The following is a 20,301-nucleotide window of genomic DNA, read 5'->3' as shown; positions in this document are numbered from 1 at the left end:
TCCTATGCTCCTGTGTTTGATCTGTCAGGCCCTGTGACCACCTCATCTGCTGTCTTGGACTCCCACCTCTCCATTCCACCACTACTGATCCATAACACATTTCCAGGATCCAGTCAGGCCACCGACACCTGCTTCAGGCATTGCCATGTCTGGTCCATCCTCCTCACCACCGAGCGGCACCTCCATGGCAGCGAGCCTGTAAGAGGATTCAATTCAACACTACAGCTAAGTCAAATCCCTTTGTCAGCTACTGCACTCAGTTCTCCTGTCAGAGTTTAGACCGCCAGCGCCCCCTTGAGGATTTTGTTGGTACTGCATGCAATTTTGGGATTTTCTTGGATTAATGCATTCTAAACAGGAATGGTTCTTACATGGTAGTAAATCCTTGCTTAACATTGTTTTGATGGGGCTCCTTACAGTAAAATGGTTATGTGGAACCCCACAAAAGGGTTGAATCTTTAAAGTGGTCCAATGAGTCACGATTTCAGCAACTTTTTGACATCAGTAACAGTGGATTTTGTTAACAAAGACCTTTCTTTACACTGGTGGGTGGCAAGTTAGGTAACCATTTTGGTGTGCGCACAACTGCGCAGCTCTCCTGGATTCTGGGATGAAATGATGGGCGGCGACAGCGCATCCCCATCTTTACCCACTCCAATTATTTATTTTTGTTCTGGGGCAAAATGATGGGCAGCGACAGCTTAATCCCCATATTTACCCCGTCTAATGATTCCACATGGGTCAAAACCCTCCACAAACCCCCCGCCCGACTGCGCTTTGACTTGAGTCGAGGGGGAGTCGGTTGCAAGGGAGGTTTTGAACCCTGGCGCTGGTATGTCCACATTATCTTCTTCCAATTCTGTAGATGGCACAGTTCAGCATCTTTTCCTCCATCTGGTCAGATCGATCAGTTCTCCTCGCCGGTCCTGATGGGAAGATTGGGCGGTACCCCGGGCCCGTTGCGTCTCTGCTCCCGGTCTCCGGACCGTCCTCCTTGGCCCGTCTCCCGGTTTTCTTTCTCCTAGGACGACAAAGGAAGAGCGGCAATACCTACTCATAGACGTTTTTCCACCACTGTTGAGATAGTGGGGCGGCATATGCATTTCATCATAACGAAACATTACATTCTTATTTTGATAAAAAACAGTATAACTAAGAGACAGTTTCATGCAAATCACAATATTTTAGAGACTAGATGTGGTATGTTTTATGATTGGAACAGAATTAGTCTGAGACAGTACCCGCTAGGATTCCAGAGGATTCCTCCAGTTGTTGCAGAGTGTGCCTGGGATGGCAACATTTCAACTGGTTTATGTGGACCCACTTGTCTTCCCCCTCTGCCGAACCGCCTTTGGGGATGCGGATCTTGTAGGCCACAGGGGAGATCTTATCGACGATCTCAAAGGGTCCCTTCCATGTAGGCAAAAATTTACGCTGCTTGGCCTGGTTCCTTTGGAAGTTGTATAGATAGACCCGGTCTCCCACCTGATATTCCTTCCTGGAAGTTTTCAGGTCATAGTGGGTCTTCATGCTATCAGCCGATCTTTCTAGATTCCGCTGAGCATAAGCAAAAGCATGTTGGAGGTGTTTCCTTAAATTCTCTACATACTCATGAGTAGTGGAGGCATTTATCAGTGTCTGCTCTTGGGTCCTGTAGAGCAAATGCTGAGGAAGCACCATCTTGCGCCCAGTCATCAACTCAAATGGTGACATTTTGGTTGCAGATGAAGGGGTAGATCTGATAGCCATTAGGACCAGAGGTAATCGGATATCCCAACTTGGCCCAGAATCTGCCACAAACTTCTTTAATATGCTCACAATTGTCCGGTTATATCTCTCTACTGCCCCAGAAGAAGCTGGTCTATAAGCAATATGCAGCTTTCTCTTGACCCCCAGTATCTCCCACATCTTTGTCATTACTTCACTGGTGAAGTGGCTACCTCTGTCTGACTCAATCCTTTGAGGTAGACCAAAACGGGAAAAGATGTGGTTAATCATCAAGGCAGCTGCAGTTTCTGCCTTGCAATTTGGGGCTGGGAGACATTCCACCCACTTGGTAAACAAGCATGTCACAGTCAACATGTACTTATTCCCCCTAGCCGAGCGAATCACGGGGCCTACAAAGTCGATTTGTAAATCTGACCATGGCAGTGTCATTCCCCTCTTTTGTAAAGGCGCCCGGTGCGTGAGGGATGATGGCTGAAATTGTGCACACACAAGACAACCCTTCAAATATTGGTTGAGGTCCTGGCCCATGTGTGGCCAGTATGCAACCTCTCTTAAGATTTCCAATGTTGTGTGAAACCCCCTGTGACCGGCAGTGGCCGCATCATGGGCGTGACTTAACATCAGGCTTCGGAATGAGGTAGGAACCACCCACTGATCGTGGCCAGCTTTGGATTTCCTTACCAACAAACCGTCTTGGATCCGGAACATTTTTGGACATTTCATCAACACTCTTAGGTCCTCTTTCCCAATGTAATCGGTATCCGTCAGGGGAAAGTTCTCAGGGTCCTCAAGGTGCTGGTAAAATTTACCAATTATTGGATCCCCCTTCTGAGCAGTAATCAAATCAGCATCAGGGGTCTCCTTACTCCATTGTGCAATTGAAAGGTCGTTGTGAGCATTTGTCTGGGACCTAGTGATAGCAGTGACCTGGATTTCCCCCAACAGGGACTCAATCTCAATTAGATCTCCTTGGATGGCCCCGGTTTTGGCCAGCTGATCAGCTAAGTCATTTCCAGTTTTGTCTGGTCCCTCTACTTTGGAATGACCCTTGATCTTTTTCCAGTAGATGGTCATCCCATTCGATGTGACCAGATCATCAATGTTTTGGATCAACTTCCCATGTTTCAAGGGTTTGTTGTTAGCACATAACATGCCTCTGGTTTTCCAATTAACCAGGTGCTCCACAAACCCGTTCCGTACATAATCCGAATCTGTGATTATGACCAGTTCGTGGAGGTGATGCTGGACAGCAGAGAGGATGGCCTGATGCACAGCCATCAATTCTGCCACCTGACTACTTCGGGGACCAATTTTGTATCCAGCGGAGGGTTCTGGGGACTCATTCACCCATGCATTCCCTACGCCGGCCACCAGTTCTTTCTCCCCGTTGTTGTCAACATGGTAAGAGCATCCATCCACATACACAGTGGGCATTCCCTCACACTTGTCTTCTTCAAAGACTTTGTGGGGGGAATTAAGGTATGCCTCCATGTTGTCCTTGATTTTCAGACTTTCGTCCTCGAGACAGTTTTCTCTGGCACAATCATGCAAGTCAGCCAGACCTTGCGCGAGGGGACTCTTCTTGTTTTGGCCATATCTGACCTCCACAGGAAAGCCTTGCATTGACAGGATCCAGGAAGTAATTCGGGAATTACTCACATTTCCGGCCCGGATTCTGTCACTTTGGAGATATTGCAGAGGCTGGTGTGGAGTCTCCACTATGATGTGTTCCCCCTGGATAAACGGGCGGTAATTCTTCAATGCCCACACCGTTGCCAGGAGTGCCTTCTCACAATCGTTGAATTTTTCCTCCACAGAGGATAAAGTTTTGCTCGCATAGGAGATTACTTTATTGACCTTGTCATGCTTTTGATATAATACTGCCGTCAAGCACGTATTAGAGAACCCCGTCTCCAGGAAGAACTCCTTGTTTCTGACAGGGTAAGCTAGGCAGGGCGCTTGTGAGAGGCTTCTTTTGAGTTGTTTTACTGCCTCGGCTTGTTCTGGACCCCATTCCCACTTGACCCCCCCTTACAGGAGATGAATCAGGGGTCTGGTGATCTCTGCGTAGCCCTCAATGAACTTTCTGCTGTAATTAGTCAGTCCAAGGAGGCTCCTTAGTTCCCGCAGAGTTGTGGGGTCTTTCAGTTTCTGAAGTGCTTCCACTTTCTTTTCCTGGGGACAGAGACCCTGAGGAGTAATCTCATGGCCCAAGAAATTAACACGGGTTCTACACCACTGTGCTTTCTGAAAGGAAAGTTTTGCTCCGGCGGCCCTCAACTGTGTCAGAACATAACGGATCTCCGCTATATGTTCCTCCACAGATGAACTTTTAATGAGGACATCATCTACATAAGCCAGGTTACCCCTCGAACCCAGGTCGGGCATGGCCTTATGTAGGAAAATATTGAACTCATTACCGGAGTTAAGGTATCCGAAGGGAGTCCGGGTCCATGTGTACTGCTGGCCCCCAAAGGTAAAAGCCAGTTTGTATTGGTCCTCCCTACTGACAGGCACGGTCCAGTACCCATTGGTCAGGTCTATTGCAGTGAATACCTGTGACCCCTGGATCTGGGCCAGCCCTTGGTCAATGAAGGGCAGTGGCCATCGGGAAGTATGGACCCGTTTGTTGAGCTCCCTGAGGTCGGCGCAGAGTCTCCACTGGCCGTTTGGCTTCAATATTCCCAGCACCGGATTATTGAAGGTGCTGTGGACTGGACGGATTATTCCCCGGGACTCAAGGTTCTTAATTATTTCAGTAAGGGACTCCATTGATGCGAGAGGCAAGCGATATTGCTTCACAAACACAGGAGTCATGCCAGGGTCCGTGGGGATTGTTGTTGTGTGGATGTCAGTGCGACCACAGTCATATGAGTCTACCGCAAAGAGATCTTGGAAATCCAAGAAAACTTGTTTCAACTTTTGCTTTTGTTCCAGAGTCACACAGGCATCAGCTAGGTTGACTCTCTCTTCCACCATCTGCCTGAAGCCTGGAAAGACTTCTGGTTTGGCTATCTCCGCGGCCTCCTCCAGCTGGGTGGAGAAGTCCCTGGTCAGAGTGCTGATCTGGACCGGAGGCTTCAGGTGGGAAAGGCAGCCCTCATGGACCTGGAAAATCACCTCATCCCTCCTGAAGTCACAAGTCACATCTTCCTTACCATAGGGGCAGGAAGTGTACACCAGGAAGTTCCCCCCATGCCGGGTAAAAATCCTGTCTGGTGTTGCGTGGTCCTCACTGTCACTGTCAACGCAGTCCTTGGGGATTGGTCCTAACAGTTCATTTACTAAGTCGATGGAAAAATGTCGGTCATCAACCGCCATTCCAATAATGGTGCCTGCGGCTAGAGTAATACTCTTTAAGTCGCTGTTATCCACCTCTATTAGAATGGTGTCATGTTCTATGTTGACTAATGGAGTTGGGTTGACCCCTAACCCTTGCAGTTGGAGAGAAGCATTTAGATGTATGTAAGCATCAGGGTTTTTCAACTCTTGTCCCCTTTTAACTTTCACTTCCAGGGAGAATTGTCGGGTCCTTTCTGGGATGGTGACTTCCTCTTTAACCTGAATTTCAACTGCATAAGGTAGCAATTGAGCTGACCTAAATGCTTTTTCTGGATCATCAAAGCCCATGGGATTATCCGCTAATCGGGACCAAGCTTTGAAGTTTATTAGGTCCAAACTAATGGCAAAGCGATTGAGAATGTCACTGCCTAAGTAAAAGGCGGCAGGGACGTCTCGCACGACCCAACAATTGTGGACTATGGTCTTGTTGCCAATGGAGATTTTGAGCATACACCTGCTTGGCAGGAGATGTTTGGAATCAGGTGCTTCCAGGTCCATTTCCCATTTGTCTATCAGTTTGAAGGTGGGAATGGCTGGATCTTTTGGGAGTTGGCGAAACATGGCTTCGCTGAGGAAGCTCTTACCGTTGTTCACACACACTCGAGCGAGAACAGAGTCCTTCCCATCATTTAACTGAAAAGGGATGAACAACTGCTCTCCAATTTGCTGAATCTCAGCCAGGCTCTGAGCTGATTTCACATCTTTCTGGACTATAGGAGTGGGAGTTTCTGATTGTGGATTAGTATAGAATTTCAGAGTGTTTCCTTCCAGCGTGGAATACCACTTTAGACTGGAAGGAAGGTTGATTTTCAGAAATAGAGAGGACCCCCCATCACCAGTCTGTTGTCCTACTGCTATTACTGTCACGTCTGGAATTTGGTTGTTCTGGAAGTGAAATTGTACTTGGTCAGATTTTTGTTCAACCATGTGGCAGGTGCCGTTTAAACTAACATGGTTGACACTCTGTTTTAATTTTATTGGTCGGCTAGTCTGGGTCCAGAGGACCTTGTTTACGCAATCTATTAGGGGTGACAACCTCCTCAGGAGGTCATTCCCTAGTAAACAAGGGGTGCCCTCTGGGGTCACAACTATGACCGGGTGTTTCAACTTATGTCGCCCAATTTTAATGTCCAAATCTGCCGTCCCCTCGACGGGAATTTCCTTCCCGTCAAAGTTCTGCAGTTGTCCAGGAAGAGAGGTGAGAGGAATTTGATAATTCTCTCCCCTTCCTGCATTCAGTTCATCAAAGGCCCTTCTGGACAGAAGGGTAGCTTGAGATCCAGTGTCCACCAGTGCCGAGATTGTACCCTGTCCCTGTACTTGTACCGGGGCATAATATCTTCCCTCCTTCTCCTCAAGGGGGCACAGATAATGTACATTTTTGGACAACTGGTGGGCTAATTTTCTGGTTTTGGACATCGATAGCGAAGAGATTTGGGCAGAATTCTGTGGAGAGCCTTGGGAATCTGAAAGAAAAAGTTGGCAACTGGAGATCAGAGCCATTGTGGGTTCCCCTGGTTCCGGTTCTGGGCTGCCCCCCCCTTTTTGGAGGCAGTCCCCCGGATGGGTTTGAACCACGGGATTTTCTTGCTGTTGGTTCTGGGATGAGATGGTGGGCGGCGGTAGCTCAGTCTCCACATCTCCCCAGTCTGGATTTGCATTCCTAGGGACCCATTTTTCTTTGGGAGGAGTTCCCCCCTCTCTGAAGGAGAAGATCCTTTTCTCAGGATCCTCTGAGGATCCCTCTCCCTCAAATTGGAAGATCTGTACCTCCTCCTCAAACTGAGTCTGTTTGGGTCTTTTGTTTCTCCTACCCCCCCTCTGCTCCTTAGGAGGCAGACTTTCAGGGGCAAGAGATTTTGTTTCCGGTTCCTGGGTTTCCATGGGCTGTTTACAAGTGAGGAAGGAAGCTTCCTCCAAGGCTTTACACCCCCCTTCCCCTTGTGCCTCCTCCCTGGGAACCGGTGAGTTATCGGGGTGCTGCCCCCATCATTGTTCTGGAGCACCAGGTCCAGAGTTGGGTGCGTTCTGCGCCGGCACGCCCATCTGAGGGTTCTGCTGAGCCCTCAGTATGTGACCCAGATCCCGCGCCATGTTTTGAACCTGGCGCTCTAACTGGGAAACCCGCTCAGGCTGATACGGGGCCCTGTTTTCTCCCCTGGGCTGATCCCGGGAAGGGTAGCTGTCCCTCCTCTGGTAATACCCCGGGTTGGGAAGGTTTGGGTACCCCTCCACCCTTGGCCTCCCCTCTCCCGGATTCAGTGGTCTGGGCTCAGGGAATTGGGGAAAGAAGGATGGATGGTTTTGGGGCTGAAAGTCGGGTGGATATCTGGGGAAAAAGTTCTGCCCAGGGTTTGGTAAATTTCTGCCCTCCGGTGGGAAGTTTGGAGGGAAGTTCCCTGGGTTAGGTGCTTGGCTGGATCCCCCCCCTTGGGCTGGAGGAGTCCACACATAACCCAGGATGGGTCTGTTACCTTTGTAGCGAGGACTTACATAGTCAGGAGAGCGAGGGACCCCATTTGTGGGGCTGCCTCCCTGGCTCCCTGTCTGTGACTGGCCCGAGGACCTTCTGGGCCTAGCATTATTAGGTGCAGGTAGGTTTTTAGGCCCCCCCATCTCCAAATCCAAAACGGGGGTGACCTTTACCTCTGCCACCTTGGCAGCAGCAGGGGTGCTGTTGGCTTTGGGGTTTTTCTGGGCATTGCTTTTATTTTCTATGGGCTTCTGCGCCTCATAGATCCGGGTAGCCTGTTCAATGACCCAGTCTAAAGATCTTTTCTCATGAAAATCCCTCACGAGCTGGGTCATGATATATTTGGGCAAGGCATGGAAAAACGTATTTATAAACTCTCTACTATCTGTGCGCACCCTTCTTGTGGTCTGTGCAAAAGCACGCTTTAACTCCTGCACAAATTCTTGTGGGGCCTGATCCTCCCCACATTGCAAATTGTAGGCTGCCTTGCGAGCCTCTTGAGGATTTCTGTGAACAGAAAAATGTTTCAGGATGGCCGCCTTATAGGTGGACCATCTTAAATGATTTTGGTCCTCCAGCCCCGCAAAGAAACTGGAGTATTCCGGGGAGAAGGTCCACTTTACATATTGAATGCAGCTTTGGCTGTCCTTCAAATGGAAAGTCTCCATCATTTGTTCAAACAACTCTAAGTGCTCCCAAACAGAATACTTAGCGTTCTTATGGTAAGGCGTGATGACGCTCCTGATCGCCTTAATCTGCTTTAAGGGGTCCTTAAGCAAGGCCCTTTTTGCCTTATTGGCCTTTTTGGTTCGGGTAACCCTTGTCCATTCTTCCTCGGACTCAGAGGCACTGCTCCCAGAGGTTCCCGTCTGTTCTTCCAGGTTTTCCCGGATTCTGCGAGCCTGGGAATGGCTGGCAGAATGTGGGGACCTGGTCTCCTGTGTCCTGCGCAGTTCAGAGGAGTCTTCAGATTCCTCCTTGCTGCCAGGATTTGATGGGTACCCCCTCCACTGACCTAACTGGGCAGAGGTTTTCAGGATGCCCTTAATGGGCCTACTCTCCTGGGGTTCCCCACTGAACTGTATTGTACTTGGGTGCCCATACCCGGATGCCCACCCCTCCATTCCTGGATGGTACTGGCCTATGAGCCCCATGCTTCTGGCTGGATAGTAATCTGCCATCCCTGTGGCCCTGTGCTCATGTGCGCCAGGGGACATGGGGGTAGCAGAGTCCAGGGACTGAGAGGTATGAGGGCCTCTGGTACTAGGGCTCCTGAGGTTATGCTCCGGAGTTTCCATTTCCCAGCGAACCTCATCTCTATCCGCCCCTGCTCCCTGTTGCAATGCAAGAGCCTGCATTTGTGCCTTCAGTTCCTCAGTTAAGGCCTTACTCGACTCTATCAGTCTCTCCTGCATCGCTACCTGCTGTTGGAGCCTATCATTGTGCTGGCAGAGAGCTTCATTCTCTCTCTGTGTTTCCTGATTGGTCCTGGAGAACTGGGCCAGTCTTTGCTGCAGGAGGGTTACCTCCTGGGCAATGTCCCTATTGGCCTGCTCCTTTCTTGCTAGAGCATCCTCCACCCTTCTGGTGTGCTCTACCAAGTTCTGGTTTTCTTTTTGGAGGTCACCCAGCCCCTGGTGGGCCAGGTGATTTTCTTCCATTTTTCTTTTTAAATGGCAGACTTCCTGGCCTAAGGCGTCTCTTTCCTGACTAAGAGCCTGCATTTGTGCCGCCAGGTCGTCCCTTTGCCTTTGGAAGGCACCAGCTTTCTGGCGCTCCTGATCAAACTCTGCCTGGGTATCCAGGTCTTTCAGAATCAGTTTATTGCTCTCCTCCTTCACTCTATCTAGGTGGCCTTGCAGGGTGACTACCTGCTCAGCACATGCCCTATTGAAGTCTAGCTGTTGCTCCAGCTTTTTCTGGCTTTGCAGTAGGGAGTCCAAACCTTCTTGGTGTTCCTTCTGCAAGGCCAGAAATCTGGTATCCTGTTCTGACTTTTCCTTTTGCAGCACATCCATATCCTCCTTTATTTTAGTGATGTATTGTCTGGTCTCATTTTCTGACTCCTGGCTTCTGTGCAGCCTTTGCTCAGAAGAGTCCAGATCAGATTGGGCCTTCTCTAACGCCATCTGTTGCCTTTTTGCCAGATCATGGCCTTCAGCACATTTATTCTGTATGGCTCCCATGTATAAATATAAATATGCCGCTATCCTAACAATCTTGTCGTGCTCATCTTTGGCCTTAGGAGCCATATATAGTTCACTCAGGGCCACGTGTAATGGACCCTGATCTCTATATATATCTGACCCTGTTTCAGTGACCTGTTGCGTGATGGCCTGCAACCAGACTGTTTGGTCCTGGTGAGTCCATTCACCTCTCACAAATAGTTTGTGTAAGAAGTGCTCTCTGGCTATTTTCATATCTACCAAGGTCGTCATTCTAGAGATTGGTCTCTGTCCTGACTTACGGAAGTTAGTATTTTAGTTTTGCAGAACAGAACTTTTCTTGGAGTGTCCCTTTTGAGGAATGCTTCACAGCATAATGCAGCGTGGTGATCCGACTGGATGTATGTATCCCGTCAGTTAGCACACTGTATTAAGCTGCACAAATGGTAAATCTAACCCAACGTCTCGGCTCGAGCCCCCACTTTGTAAGAGGATTCAATTCAACACTACAGCTAAGTCAAATCCCTTTGTCAGCTACTGCACTCAGTTCTCCTGTCAGAGTTTAGACCGCCAGCGCCCCCTTGAGGATTTTGTTGGTACTGCATGCAATTTTGGGATTTTCTTGGATTAATGCATTCTAAACAGGAATGGTTCTTGCATGGTAGTAAATCCTTGCTTAACATTGTTTTGATGGGGCTCCTTACAGTAAAATGGTTATGTGGAACCCCACAAAAGGGTTGAATCTTTAAAGTGGTCCAATGAGTCACGATTTCAGCAACTTTTTGACATCAGTAACAGTGGATTTTGTTAACAAAGACCTTTCTTTACACTGGTGGGTGGCAAGTTAGGTAACCATTTTGGTGTGCGCACAACTGCGCAGCTCTCCTGGATTCTGGGATGAAATGATGGGCGGCGACAGCGCATCCCCATCTTTACCCACTCCAATTATTTATTTTTGTTCTGGGGCAAAATGATGGGCAGCGACAGCTTAATCCCCATATTTACCCCGTCTAATGATTCCACATGGGTCAAAACCCTCCACAAGCCAGAGGGCTACCAACTTCACCTTATCTGAAGTTGGCATCCTGGTGGACGGGGTCCTGGAGAATTATGCATTCTTTTATTTATGTATTTATTTAGTACATTTGTTGGAAGCATGCAAAGTCCATGGGGATCTAGGTGCTGGTTACAGACAGAAAACGGTGCTTGAGGGTCACTATCAGTTGAAGAGGTGTGTTTTAAGCTTTTTTATGAAAGACTAGTAGGAAGGGATCGCCACACAGTGTGGGTTAGAGGTCATTGCAAAGGGTTGAAGCACAGACTAGGAAGCTAGCCCCTCCCACTTTCTTTCTGTTCAACTTGGGTGTCACGAGACATTGCTGGTAAGCAGATCTTACTGATCTGGTTGTGGCGTGTCAGTTGATCTTTTCAGCCAGGTGGGGGGTGTTACAGGAAAGGCATCAGTGGTTATTTTAATTTTTTAATTTTTTAAATTTCTTTTATGGTTTGTTACAAACCTTTAAAATACAAATTATCACATTGATTGAATTTAACAAATCACTTCATGTTAACGTCATTTACCATATTACCAATTTCAATAAAGGAAGACGCAATACCCTACAAGACACTCATGCATGGGGGCAGTTTGTGATCATACCACTTCGTCATTTTGGGCACTGTCCTTCACCTCTGTAATCGAATAAGCATGTCTTCTAAGAAAAAGGTCAAGGCAATTGTTAATTTTCTTTCAGTTTCATCGAATAACACTTGCCACCAGACCTCAGCACTTAAGGTCTCTCACTCTCTGCCAAGAAGTTCCCCAAGTGCTTCGTTCTTTCCTTGAGCAATGGAGTGCAAAATAAAGTAAGATGTTTTAGTGTTTTGTCAGTTTAATTACACAGCCTACATGTTTGTTTGCATCCTGTGTAATTTGCCCATAGACTTAGGGCCTCATTACGAGTCAGGCGTTAAGGGGTTAACGGCGCCGTAAATGGCGCCGACCCTTAACGCCTGATTACAAGGTCCCTTAGCGCCATGCTGATTTTAACGCCTGCTTTTTGCAGGCGTTAAAATCCATGGCGCTAAGGGACCATGGTGCTAATTACGCCACCGTAATTTACGGTGGCGTAATTAGCGCCTTCCCCACTCCCATTATGCCCTATGGGGCAAAAATGGGAATGGGGAAGGGTAAAATAGGAAATGGGGATTTACCGCCCCACTCACCTTGGAATGGGGCGGTAAATCCGCCATCCACCATGGTGTAAACGGAGTTTACACCATGGTGGTAAGGGTACGACCCAGGCGGTAATTTACCGCCTGGGTCGTAATGAGGCGCTTAGTCTCTCTTTAGTCTTAAACAAGTTCAAACAGAATTTCATGTACAAGTCTATACGATGCCGATCAGGAAATTTCATCAGATATTTTTGTGTTTCATTCACAGCTCTTTTTTCACTTGGTACATTCTTCGTGATCTTATGGTTCAGTCTGTGTTCACCAGTTGCAATCCAATCTCCTGTCCAGGGATTTATTTGGCTTGAAGAGTGGCAATATCAATGTCAAAGGGCCTCATTACGACCCAGGCGGACTTCGCGGTGCTAAATGCACCGCGAAGCATGGCGGAAAGCCGCCGATAGCGCCATGGGGGTTGGCGGATTTACCGCCCCATTCCGACCTCGGCGGAGCGGTAAATCCCCAATCCCCATTCTGCCCTTCCCCATTCCCATTTTTGCCCCATAGGGTATAATGGGAGTGGGGAAGGAGTTAATTACGCCACCGTAAAATACGGTGGCGTAATTAACAACGAGGTCCCGTAGCGCCATGGTTTTCTCCGGCTGGTAAAACCAGGCGGAGAAAACATCCATGGCGCTACGGGAACTCGTAGTATGGCGGAGAGGTACGCCATGCACTACGCTGGCGTAATACCCTCTCCGCCAGGGTCCTAATGAGGCCCAAAGTCTTTTTAACATTTCTTTACAACAATCGACCCACAAGGTCAACATAAACTGTTTATCTCCATTGCCTGGATCTTGCAGGATTTTGAATTGTGGAAGAATATCTCTCATAGTTATTTTGCGCTAGAGTGAATGCTTGTTCCAATCGACTCTCGCATTTATTGATGTTAGGCTGAGTTCATGACGAATACACGCTGTTGGTGTTCCCTTGGGTAACCAAAGCACTTTGGTCCAAAAGATATTTTCTAGTTTACTCCAGAACTCATAAGAACATCCCAACAGACACTCAGCATCATGGATTAGAGTAGGAACTGTCTTTTGTTTAAAAAAGCGAGAACCGGTAGCAGCGATAATTTGCCATTTTTTTTGTTCAATACGGCTGATTGAATTGCCAGTTGTCGAAACTTGATTTTCATGTTTTCAATCCATGGATCGTCATTCAACTTAGAGCTGTTTTGCGTACCCAGGTATCTAGTATGGGGTACAATTTTCAAAGATTATTTTCCCAATTTCAATTGGAATTTATTTTTGGGGGATGTTTTGTATGCAAAGTCCATTCATGTTAACATATTCCTCTAGAGCGCACAACTTCCGCTGCAATCCTATTGGAGATGCATCCAGCAGGATCAAATTATCTGCATAAAGAAGCCAGTTTATGTGGGACCCATTAATTTTCGGTGGAAATGATGGGATGCTCTCAATAGTTTGGCCAATATCTGACAGAAACAAACTGAAAATTATTGAAGCCAGTGGGCAACGCTTTTTTACGCCACAGTACGTACGTATTGCTGACGAAAGGCTGGCGGCTCGATCCAACCTAATACTTACTTCTGTGTTGGTATGCAGCTCTTTAATGGCCAATAATATGCTTAGAGGAAAGTTCCATTTATTAATTTCGGTCTGCAAGTTCTCACGATCTATACTGTCAAACGCGTGAGAATGATCTATGAAGGCAAGATAGACTTTCCACCCGTTCTTATGGCCTCTATTTACATTAGGTTTATAATCAGGAGATTCAGGCTACAGCCCACACCCTTAAAAAAGCCTTATTGCCTGAAGTCAATGTGTTCTCTGATAGTATTCCACTCTAGTAGCTGACGATGGAGATAGGTTGCATACATTTTCCCCAGCACATCCAAAAGAGCAATGGGGTTTGCTCTATTGCCTTTTTTAAAGACTGGCACAATGATCGCACTTTTCTACAATGACGGAGTGGCACATTTGGGGGCAATCTTCATGAACAGTGAATAACAGAAATCAACCCAATCCTCTGGATTCCTTTTTAGGGTGTTATTAGTCAGACCATCGGGGCCAGGAGCCTGTGATGAACTTATTTTTTTGATGATATTAAATATATCACCCTTATCAACTTTAAGGTCCCAATGATCTACTTTAGGGAACACTGGTTCTTCTGTGTTTCCCTTTTTACTATACGACTGGCTGTAATGTACCATCCATTCTCTTTCAGACACAATGTTAGACTGGATTTCAACCTGCAACCCACTTTCTTCATTGATTGTTCTTCAGAATTCACAGGAGTTTTTATTTGTTAGTTTGGACATCATTGTCTCAGCATCATGCTGTTGAGTTATGGCCTTGTGTGATTTCAGCTAATTTTTATATTTTTGTTTTATAGCTTTTATTTTTACACCATACGGACCTTTGTCTGTTTTAACGCATTGTCTGATTTAATTTCTCATTTCATGTTTTATTCTCAAAACTTCAAGATCAAATGTATATTTGGATTTGAATGTGACAATCCGTAACCCCTCTTTCTTCAAAATAAATTGTGCCAGGAGATGTTGGTATTCAACGTGCTTGTGTTCCTTATGGTAGGCATTTAAAATCAGCTTCACATCACTGTTATTCAGCCGCAGCCTGACCCTGCTGGACTCTACTACTACGTTGTGCTTCGCACAGGAGTAGACTTCTTAGCAGATTGCGGCTATGAGTAGTTTCACCAAGTCATGGTCACTCTGTGCTTTCTGAATCACCTGTAGGGAGACTACACATTCATGTACATTGTCCGAAACAAAGAAATAGTCTAGAGTTGACGCCTGAAGATTTCTCCTCCTTGTAAATTTAGCAGGAACATCCCCTGTTGTGTTCCCATTTAACATAAACATATTTCTTGATTCCATTTCAATGCACCATTGTTCCTTTGCGTTTACTATGTCAGGATTTCCATTCATATCTGTCTGTCTTGCCTCTAAGCAATTGATATTTACGTCTCCACACAGCAATATATTAGGTGAAATTTCTTCCTCATTGATTTCATCTATCAAGGCGGATACCTGACCTATAAACAACGATGTCCATGCCACCTTGTGCTGCCAATATACATTTATGATGTGAATTGGACACATTTCTGACTTGAATTTCCATTCAGAGTCAGTAGTTGTAAGTTGAATATAAGCAGAAATGTTCCTAGAGCCAATGATTCTGTACCCAGAACTTTTTCTTACAAAGGTGAACAGGCCCGCCATTGGTCGTCCTCTTTGTTTTTTGATTGCAGGATTCATGACAATTTCAAATTCATCAGAAATTGGACAGTCCTCAAGCCACGTTTCTTGTGCACAGGCTATGTCCAGGCCACCCAACCAATAGTGGGGCCAGTTCATGGAAAAAATGAGTGCCAAAAATCGTGGCGCACGCTGGCGCAAGCGTGAAAAAGCAGACGTACGAGCACGCGTGCGATTCATGGAAGGGCCTGCGCATGTTTACTCCGGGATGTGTGCCAAATCTGAGCGTGGCGTGCACGGGCGCACACGTCACAGCAACATCCTGAACGCCGTGCCCGACACACACAGCGAAAGCGCACAACATCAGCGCACACACCAAAAAGGGGGCAGAACATGGGGCGTAACACGCGGAATGGGGAACAACGGGTGTAAAAGAAGGAGTAACTGGGTTTGTACTGCAGGGAAATACACGTAACGCCCACACGCATGCGAACAACATGTATTCATGCAATAGAATACGGGAAACCCTGTGCACGCCAAAAGACGCGCACATGCGTCAATACGTCCGCCACACGAAGGCAGGCGGAAGCGTCCCCGCACGCAGTATAAATGTGTGCGCAAACAAATCCCACGTATATACAGCTACGATGAATGCCCCATTTGTCGCATCACTGATTGTGGGACACCGCAGGAGGAGAACAGCCAGGCACTGCATTTTTTTGCCCCAGACCAGCCTTTTTGGGATGCCTGACAACCAGGTCTATAGCAGGTATAGGTTTCCACCTCGTATCATCCTAGACCTGCTCAGGGAGTGGGAAGATGACCTTACATCACCCACCCTGTGCTCCCAAGCATTGAGCCCCTTGGAGAAGGAGCTCAATGTCCTGCATTTTTTGGCCACTATGTCATTTCAGCGGCCAACTGCCATAGTCGGGGGTGTCTCACAGGCCACGCAGTCCCGCTGCCTACACCAGGTGTTGGCAATCATGACTGCGCGCCCCTCAGTCTGCAGGCACATATACATGCACAGAACACCCGCAGAAAAGCAGTCCGTGGTCCAGGACTTTTACAGGGTGGCATACTTCCCCAAAGTACTTGGCGTCATAGATTGCACCCATGTGGCCCTACGTCCACCTAGGGCCACTGAGCACATCTATCGAAACCGCAAGCACTGGCATTCCATCAATGTGCAGGTTGTATACGATGCCAAGGGAATCATCACCTCTGTCTATGCAAACTACACTGGGTCTACCCATGACAGTTCCATATACAGAATGTCTGCCCTGAGCCTGACCCTGGAAGCTGAGAAGCATGGCGACACATGGCTCCTAGGTGAGTACAAATGCCTGTGCACATGCATGCATGTCACACACAGGCAAATACACAAACCCAACTAATCACAACCATTATCACCTCCCCAGGGGACAGTGCCTACCCTCTGAGCAACCACATGATGACGCCAATCCAGAACCCCACCACACCACCCCAGGTAAGATACATCGCTGCACATATTGCAACCAGGGGCATAGTGGAGCGCACATTCGGATTGCTCAAGTCACGCTTCTGCTCCCTTGACCGCTCTGGCGCTACTATATGCACCCCCAGTAGTGTGCAGGATCATTGTGGCAGCATGTGTCCTGCACAATGTTGCAACACGGTGGGACGTACCGGTGGACATGGTGGTGCCCCCACATCCCCAACCACATGCACAGGTGCTGCCCATGGGAGGGGAAAGGGCACATGGCGAGGCAGCCCAGACCCAGCTTGTGGCCACATGTTTCACCTAAACTCCCACCCCTGTGGAGTGCACACAGGCCTGGCACATACCAGGTGACAATCGATGATGACAAAGAGACAAACTGTCACAACCCTACCACTCTGAGAATGTTGCCACTGAAGTGCTACATTGTGTGCATCCCTAGCTACTTAAACATAACCAATCCTGTGTGACCAAAAGGAACACATTCAAGGTGTGTATCATTCCATCCCCCTGCAAAACAGGCCATTACAATCACTGGTATGTCACCCAAACCCTCCCAACCTACATCACCCTTGTCAGCCACACCATGGCATGGCATGCAACAGCAAAAGCCCAACACATGACTGTTAGGGAGAATTCTCATTCAATGTCTAATTTCCCTTACCTAGTGAGTCCTCCCCAAACCAAGCTCCATCATTGTTCCCCCAATTTTAAAGTCTTTGAATCCCCTGCTTCTGAGGAAGAGGTGGATAGACCAACTGGACCTCTCTCTAGGCCTAAAAGAACTGGTAATTCTCAATGCTGGTGGAACACCAGAAAAGAAAAGTCCAAGGCCAAAAACCTTCAGAATGTTGGACCTTCTACAGAAGACTCCAACCCAAATCCTAATGTAGGTAAGGCTAGATCTAAGAGGAAGGGGAAGCATGTACCTTGCTTATCCCCAGCCCCTCCAACCAAGAAGCCTGAGACCCAACCTGCTCCCAAAGGAGAGGTGGTGAGGAACTCTGGAGGACCGTCTAGATCTAAGGTAATCCTTTATAAGGACCCCTTGAAAAAGCCTATGACAGGTTCAGGAGTTGTACCAACTTCTGAGGGACTGGTCAACCAGATCCCCTATAGATTCAAAGATTCAAAAAGAAAGATGCCTCTTAAAAGTTGTGTAGGTCATATAGCTTACAAAGGAAAACCTTTGATTGTAACATTGAACGCAGAGCAGGAAGTCACCACCAAAATGCTGATGGTCTTTCTAGGATGTTTTTAACCGACTAGAGGTATGACCACAATCCAGGAGTGGATTAAATCCTCCTGCCCGTTAGTCTGGGGGGGGCAGTGTTAGGGAGAATTCTCATTCAATGGCTAATTTCCCTTACCTAGTGAGTCCCCCAGCAGCTTTGCTGGATTTCTGGAGTTATTTTTTCCACTTGGTAAGAGTGTGAGCTTTTCCCCCACTTTTACCCATGTTTTGCCATATGTATTTCATCTGTTTTTGTGATTGTGGACTCTGGAGTACACTACTTCAGAAGCCCCCTTCTTTTGTGTGTCACACAGCACCTTCAGTGCAGTAACACAGGGTTGGCTTTTAGACTTCCCACCGACTCCATTTCTGGGGCTGACTACTGTCCCCCAGAAAAGGGTAAAGTTGCCATTATCTTTACCTAGTCATTTAACCCAGATCCAGTACACCCCATCTTACATGGAGTACTGGAAAGGGTTTCTCCTTAGCGCTTTTTATCTGTACCTCCTAGAGCCTTGTTTTGCTCTTTTAACATTTAGACTTGGCTGGTGGCAGTGTTATCTACCCCAACTTTTCTACCGCATTTATACTATATAAACGTAGTACTGTTTTAGGTTATTATATTAGCCTCGAACATAAACCTGCTTGACCAAATACTCTTTCTTTTGGCTCTGGTCGGGTTTAGTCACCATTTATTTTTGTTAAAGTCCTTCTTGTGTTTTACTTTGTGCGGCAAACCAGGTTTGCCTCCTTTGTTCACTGACTTTTGGTGGGCTCCTGCCAAGAAGCCCTCCTCTAGGCGCCTGTGTGTCTAGGTGGGCTGAATGTGAGGGAGGGGTGTAGTCACTCCCTGCACAGGGTATCCTAAGAAACCCAAGTCACACTTTGCCATGATTGGCTGAGGTGGTTATCCGGGCTGGACAACCCCCCTGCTGTGTGATTGACAGCCAGGCTGTGTGAATGGGGGATTTTCACATAAAAGGCAGGACTCTTGGGCTGGAAGACAGAGTCGCCACTGGAACTACAATGAACCGAAGAGAAGCGGAGAAGAAGATGCTGCTGCAACTACCTCATCCCGGTGAAGCCTGCTGCAGTTCTGAGCTATCTACCCTTCGATGACCCGAGAAGATCCAGTCCGGAGTCTTCTTCCCTTGAGCCTGGTGGGGTCAACCAGCTCATCTTCCACAGCTAGAGGATCCTCTTCGTGGTCAAAATCGCTGCACACTGCTGTAGTGGTCCGGATAGCCACCTGAAGACCCTCTCCTGTTTTAAAGGAGCGCACCTTTTATTCACTGTCGCTGCTGCTGACTTCATCCCTGTGTGGTGCAGACCCCTCCAGACGGCCTCCTTCTCGTCCCAACGACCGAAGCTCCAGGAACCGTGGGTCTGCAGAAAACTACCAGGAACAACTGCCGTGGCACCAGATTTTCCCTTGAATAAGGTACTGTGTTCTGCTTTGAGGAAGAAGGGTGAATCCCTTTTCTCCTCTTCCAAGGCTTGGCCAAATCTTCCCTCCTTCTTATAACTTTTGCTTCCTCTGTTGATGATATCTAAGTACTCCTGGCAACGTTGAATCTTGAAGTGTCCGACTGTGTGATCCTCGACAACAGGAACCCGGTTCCACTTGACACTGGCTCCGGCCTATTGACTCTTGTATTTCTGTCAATGAGTGTTCTCTGATTCTGTCTGCCCTGACAAAAGTATTGCCTATGATTTTTGCCCCCAACTCTCTCTGGTTAACTCAGGTGCTAAGTGTGTTTTTGCCCCGGTAACATTTCTTGTCGCGAATACGCGTGTCTTTAGTAAGACTGAACTGTCATTACTGTCAAAAAGTGATTGCATAAGTATTCCCGGTAACGTCCTTTGTTTCACAACACCGGTCTGTTGAAACATAGGGTACTTATCTTGAGTTATACTGTACCAAGTGAATTGGTTGTGTCTTGTGTATTTTATGTGTGGTTTTCAATTTATAGGAGTGTTGTGTTTTATAACAGATGGTTTAAAAATAAATGTACTTATATTTTTTACCTGAAACTTTGAGTCAGTGTTTGCTTGAGTCACAGTAATTGTGGTCCCTTTGTGTAATCTATTCTACTGCTCATATACTCTTGAGATAAGCCTGGCTGCTCCGCTACTGCTACCACTTTTACATAGTAGTACAGGCTTGTACCAAAGGTGAACTTGTATTACCACTTGTAGTCTTAATTGTGTGTAGTGGTCCCTAAGGGCACTGCACAGGATTCTGTCTAACAATGACCAATTAGATACGATGTGACATATGACAAATGGAAAGAGGCCCGAGACAATTACACCTGACATGGAATCACATGAAATGACTGACCAACAACCTCCCACACGTACAAAGTCATACACAGATGCATGCCACCAGTGGTACCATCATCAAAACACTGAATGCCTCTTGTCATGCACATTGGCCAAGCCAAATCCGCTAATCCCTAACCCGTG

Source organism: Ambystoma mexicanum, chromosome 5q (assembly GCF_040938575.1).
Source record: "Ambystoma mexicanum isolate Mex_15411 chromosome 5q, UKY_AmexF1_1, whole genome shotgun sequence".
In the NCBI taxonomy this organism is placed as follows: Eukaryota; Metazoa; Chordata; class Amphibia; order Caudata; family Ambystomatidae; genus Ambystoma; species Ambystoma mexicanum.
The sequence above is the reverse complement of the archived record's forward strand: the minus strand, read 5'-3'. Positions refer to the sequence as shown.